Source organism: Adiantum capillus-veneris, chromosome 14, assembly GCF_014529385.1.
Source record: "Adiantum capillus-veneris isolate H3 chromosome 14, ASM1452938v2, whole genome shotgun sequence".
NCBI classification, from domain to species: Eukaryota; Viridiplantae; Streptophyta; class Polypodiopsida; order Polypodiales; family Pteridaceae; genus Adiantum; species Adiantum capillus-veneris.
Window position 1 is genome coordinate 55,929,066 of NC_140944.1, and position 6,726 is coordinate 55,935,791.

Consider the following 6,726-nt stretch of genomic DNA (forward strand, 5'->3'; position numbering starts at 1 on the left):
AAATTCTTGATACCATTACTTGGATTTCAAAATAGACACGAGACTTTAAATAAAATTCAAGATTCTACTTTATCAAGAGACAGAGATTCAGAGACAAAAAGCACTTTATTGATGGAAATTTATTACAATCGAAACTCCTCAAGGTTTAGAATGACTGATGACCGCTTATTACATGGCTTTATGGATTGCGTATAACATACGCCTAGGAAATGGTATTGACATGATGCACTACTTCATTCGTGTAATAGTTCTTATACACATTCTTGAGGGGATAATAAACTAAGATATCGGGTCGGAGTTCCGCTTTCAGTAATCCAAAGGTTTTGACTCGGTTTGCTGGAATCACATTGGTGACCTTCTCCAAGAGCCAGTCGTTGATGGTTTGGTTGGAGTTTTCCGAAACAGTCTGATCCAATCGTGTGGGCACCAAGTAGAATATCTCTATCACTCTCAACTCTTCTCCCCAACGTATCTTCTTCAAGTCGGTAGCCAGGCACCCTAGCTTCCGAGCATTGATGTAGTAAACCCCTCCTGGAAATGTCCAATCAAGTTCCCATCCTTTGTCAATGCGAGTGGAGTGTGGCGTATAAGCCTTCAACAGTATCTCCATGACATCTCGCCTGAAATGGTAAACAGGGGATCTTCGAGCTTGCTCATAAATAAGCTCAAACACTTGGAACTTCTGATATTCGAGCACAGGGTCTTCCTGCAACACCAATGCAAGGAATTCGGATCAACTACCTATATACTTTCAGTTCCTTTTAAATGTTCAAACAATACGACTTTATTTTCCCAGCCTAACCTAGGCTCTGATACCAGGTGTGAGGTCCCCACCCCGTTGTATCAAACAACGGATCTGATGGTAAACCTGGTGGCCACTAGATCTATAGCGGAAGCAAACAAAATGGTTCTGGGTTCAACTAGCAGACGATCTCTCATCACAAAGTGAGTCGAGTTCGAGCCTACTAGCAACGAGATCTAGCTCCACCTCGCAGGGGAAGCGAACTTAACTATCTAGCGATCCTAAGACCCACCTTCCAAGAGGAGAGAAACCCCGAGTGCCTTTTTCCCCATGTTTTAGAGGCACGTACTCTCGAGGATTCGTCGCTCTAGGGGCAATGAGTAATACCAATATCGAGTAAGCACTATGGGGACAGAGAGTTCCCGACCAATCGGGACCACCCATCTCGTAGGCATTGGCAGCCCGAGCCAAGCCCCCACTTTCCACCCCCACACTCACACTTCTTCGTGTGACCTAATTACTACCACAAAGGTTGTTCAACATAGATATTCCTTGTTTAATTCCGAATCACATGGTTCGTTAAAACAGCCCTTCAACCAGTATTGCAAACAACACCAAGACAGAATTCTAGTAAAAATTCTACTCAAACTTATTCATAAAAGTTCCAATGTTCTGGAGGTACAACATCCCCCCTCCAACGAGAGTTCACTCCTCCCGTTGTCGCCTAGCTGCCCATACAACTAGGTATGTCCACCGCATAGAAAGCACGTCATGGACACTCCCACCGCATAGAAAGCAAGTCATGGGTATCCACCGCATAAAAAGCAATTCGTGGATTCAAGAGCCCTAACGAGGAACTCTGCCCCCTGTGATCAGTAGGGGGGTCGGGACTGATTCAACATTGGAACTAAAATGAACATGTCGAGCTAAATTTTCCCTAGCAAACATTCTTTCCTCTTGCAAACAGCATACCCATCAATCATTTCTTTCCTACTTTAAACTTAAATGTACAATGCATTCAATGCCGAGGTTTCTGTCGGATTTCTCGAACATGTTCGGGGATATGTTCATTCCTAACTAATCGTATGCAATGTTAATTAAACAACTTGAATAGAAATTGGGACCTACCTCTTCCATTTCTTCATCAATAGCCCGTGAGATGGCCGGTATTTGCTCGTCCATGGGAGCCTTTCCTTTTCCGTTGACATTGCTTGTTCCCGCCTCGCGGTCGTGGGCTCCACCGAAGCGAGTTCTCTTAACCGGGGCCATTTTTCTCACTACTTAAATGATAGACTTGAAAAAGAAAGAGCTAAGGTCCGAGAGTAACATGACAAACCAATCGGCAGATTAGATTTATTAAAGACTCCTCCTTATGCACGAGGTTAGATTTTTCTCTTTTTTCCCTAGCAATTTTAAGGGTAATTCTGTATCCACCCTATGGGAAACGACTCTAAGGTTAATTACTTGGCTTAGATGATTAAGAATTTCAGAGTTTTTCTAATTGATTCACGAAAGATATGAAGTAAGCAAGCTCATTCATTTTCCTAGAGCAATATGAAGGTGCAGAGTGACCGTAGGCATGTGTGATGGAAAAACCTTCTTCTTATTGGACTAATGACGGATTAATTTTCAGCCTTAATCGCATCTAAATATGAGAGAAGATTAAGTATAATTTAATTACAACTCTATTGAGTAGTGAAAGATTGAATTCTGACAAATCTACACTATTACTAGCTGACAATTTATTGACTGTACCGCCTAGAGAGAGAATCTTTCCTAATCATGCATTAATCCTTGATTAAGGATGATGAATGGCTGAATAAATTAACTAAATGAATGATAATTATGTAATGAAGTATAGCTATGAAAACTTAGAGAGCAGCTATAGAGAATTATAGCTAAAAGTAGGCATAGTAGACAAGAATTATGATTGGGTAATGATGAGATTAAGAAGAGCAGTAATTAAACCATAATTACCGTGATTAGGGGCTGAGAATCCTCTTAAATTTCTGATGCAATGAATCCTCGAGATGGGAATTTCGGCAGCACCTCCCTCCTTGCTTCTCCTTCAAAAGCTGTGTGTGTGCCGGCAGCACCTTCCCAGTGTGTAGGTGTGTGAGTATGCAATGTGTGTGTGTGAGCATATATGTCTGTGTGTGTGTGTGTGTAGGCCTTTAAATAGGCTCCTACAGGCTGAAAATTGATTTGTGTTGCTAATTGCATCTGGATGAGCACTCCGTCCTTGCATGGCAAGTCCAGTTGCCTACCCACCAAGTGTCCAGTTGGCTCAGTAAACTGACTCTCACACTGAGTTGTAGGCTTGGCAGCTTCTCCAAGACTCCCACAAAGCAAGAGGGCGCCCCCTAGCTGCTAAAGCACGTATGGAGTGGGCTGGGACCTGTTCCCACACAGCCCCCCAGTGCCTCCCGGACAATTTTGTGAAAAATTGGTTTTAGGCTAAAACGGGCCATACGAGTCGGATTTTGATGCCGTAAATTGCTATACTAAGCTCTAACTAAGACGTACGGGTCTGAGTATCTGCCATATTTAGCAGCCCCCCGGGGTCCGAAAATGCATTTTTTTCAAATTCGGGGTACGGGTGCAGATTTTCGAGACGGTCGAGACTGGACGGGTCGGGTGACCAAAAACTTACTATTTTTAGTAATTTTTTACAAAAATTATTTTAATTCACATTTTGAAGCTTTATAACATTCTAAACATCATGGCACTGACAGAATCTGGAAAACTGCTAAAAATAGTAACTTATTCCATTGTATTCATTTCGTGGTACAAGGGTGCTCTTGTGATCGGGTCAGAGACCTTACAGAAACTCTATCATCATAGCCATCAAATCTGTCAACTGAAGGTCACTTGAAGAAGATCCTTCATGGGGGCACCAAAATGATGTTAGCACGCAAACAAGAAGGAAAACAAGAACCTATATAGCCTTGCACACACCACGCCGTCGGAAGGAAACACTATTAAGCTGTAGAAAACACCTATGTCGAATACCTGTAAAGTTGGGCGGGAAACAACCCTAACCCAAACCATGATTAAAATTCATAAAGACAAATCTCATGTTGTGTATACCTCCGTAGAGTATCCATATGCTTGATTCCGACAACAGACGAGATAGTTACAAGCTTTCGAAGATGGGGTCTCTCTCAAAAGGTCCAAAAAAGCTAGTCTTTGTTAGGAAAAAGGGTGTGCATGGAATTGTAGCTATTAACAGGGGATTTTTTTTGGCTCTTATCCCAAGGGTTTTTCTCTCTCCTCTTAGACGACATGGTTCTCTCCTTGGGCACCTTCTAATTGGTCCAATGTTGGCCTCTTTTGGGTCAAAAATGAGTTGTCGGTGACTATTTGACCAAGGAATGGGTTGGGGGCAAGTGTCCGGGGACCAAAAAAGTGGCTAGGTGCCTGTCCAGGTAGTGGGAACACACAATGGGCACCCCCTCTTGCCCCCAACACCCACGATCCCCCACAAGCAAGGAAAGGAAGCTCCATTAGTCCCTTCGATACAATCTTAGGGGGTACCCACTCCCCCCTTTCTACCCTCCGATTTCCACTTGCTCCCCCCCATGTGGGATTAATCCATTGACACTTGGCACCATCCTCCCACCTCACCAACTTCCCCAAAAATTCCCAGCTTCTTCCAAAGCATGAGAGGACTTCTCAGAAAATTTTCCCCAAGGCATACCTTGCTGCTCCGATCACCAAATGAACCGTCACACACGGCTCGAAGCCCATCACCTCGGCTATTTCCAAAAATATAAAACTTCAAAATTTCTAATCTTAGACCCCCAACTTGGACTAGTTTCCCTTCTCGCATGCACCTGCAATCACCTTCTAAGTTGAGACCGCCCGCTATGCTCATAACTCATGATATACAAGTCTAATTCACAAGCTATAAAGCACGGCTGAAAATACTTATTAAAAACCATATTTTGGAGTCTCAAACAACCCAAAACATCAGCATTCAAGCTTGAAAAAATCACACCTTTGTACATGAATTTTTACAAGGCCACTTCCAAAACTTGCAGGGCTATGTACACATATATACATGAGGCTAGTGGGCAAGCTTTTTGCAATGATTTACTGACCTCATGCTTATCCAAAAAATGCCTGACAGACGTAAAACCAAATCACCTCCTTTCATGTATAGCACATCATTAAGAATTTTGTATTTCGTGTATCTCCTTTAATTTGCAAGCATCTAATTCCCAATTTTAAACAGATATGCAAACCACCTTCAAGAGCCATGCACTTTGCTTCATTGTTACTTTTGGCATCAAGTTTCAGCCCTTGCTTTCTCATAAGCTTCCCTTGTGCATCATAAATGACAATGCCTCCTGAAGCAGCATCATGAATTCTTCGATAAGAACCATCAAAGTACATCAATGAAGCATTATAAATGGCAGAAGTCTCGACTTCCTTTTTCCACACACCTCTTCTTTGACCAAAACTGGAGTATCCTTATAAGTGAGAAGATCTACCATGGTAGCCCGCGTACTTACCTCCACCAAAAAGGTAAACTAAAACTCCCGAAGCTCTCTAACCCATTTCATCACTATTTTTTATATATTTGAATTATTGAACAACTGAGGAAGCAATGAATAACTGGTGAGAAAGGTGAATGACTTTTGCAGCAAGTAGTGTCTGAATTGTCTGCAAGCATAAACCATACTGGTCATCACCAGCTCGTTTTCAGAAAAATCTCTTTCATGAGGAGTCTTCACTCTGCTAGCATAATGAACAGGCTTCTGTGTGCGTATGTCGCACGTGTCAATGCAAGGAACTTGCCGATACACCGTGTGCGAGCCACAAATGGTTCCAAGCACACAACAAGCCTAAAATAGTAAGCTCAAAGAAGGCGATGGTGTGTCACTCATCGCTCTACGCTTGCTTCGTGGAGGATTCCTCACCGCGAAGAAGAAGGAGACGCCGCTTTTCCGCGCTCAACTGCTTCACCGCCGTCGTGGCTTCGTAATGCTCGATCGCTCACACACTTCCTATCTCTCCCTCTCTCACTCTCTTTCTCTCACACACACAGACAAAGAGATGAAGAAGAAGAAGAAGGAGATGGAGCAAGAGCACTCTTCAATTGCACAAATGAGAGAATGAGTGAATTTTAGGTTTAGTTGACTTTTATATAAGCTCGCCCCATTCACACTTGGGCGCCCATGCTTAGCCAACTAATCCCTTGAATGTTCCAGTTAGAGTGCGCCTCTCACTGGCGATCACTCTTACCCTTTTCCTATTGGACCGACAAGCCCGGTACCTGACTCTACCAAATAAATAATACAATGTCCGCCGTAGGTTAGAACATCCATCGTAAGTGATGGGTGTCCGTGAGCTGTGAGGGTTAACATGCCCCCCTTCGTGATGTAGATTCCGTCCTCGGAAGCTATTGAGTTGAAGCTCGTTCGTCGAGGTGGAAGAGCATTTGAGATGAATGTCCTTAGCCTTCTTCAGTCACTGCAAAATCAAACAACATTGGCACAGTAATTGCATTCTCATAAGCGATTAAAAAGCATATGCAGTTTTAGGCAGACAAATTGATTGGTAACAGAATTTTAAACAATTTGTCAGCAATAAACATTAAATTGCAATATAATCAAATGCATAAACAGATGTAAAGGTAAAAAATTAAACAAGTCTGGGGTCACTAATTTAACGGTCGAAAGGCACTAGAGATCGACTATTAATACCATGGGTAAGCTTCTTAATTTTCTCTGGTCAATTAAGTTGTTTAATCGCGAGAGACAAGTATTTCATGTTCGAGGGCTGACTAGAGGCTATACCTAGAAGACCTTGTAGTTAAGCTACGATAAAAGGAATTTTTCATGAAATCATTGCCTGACTGATTACCTTTTCTTTGACCTCCCAAAGTCTTTTCACAGTGATTCAATTTTGATATGCGTGCTTATTTTGTATGCCTTGGGTTTTTTACTTTTCAAGGAAAAGCGCCCACACTGGGAACC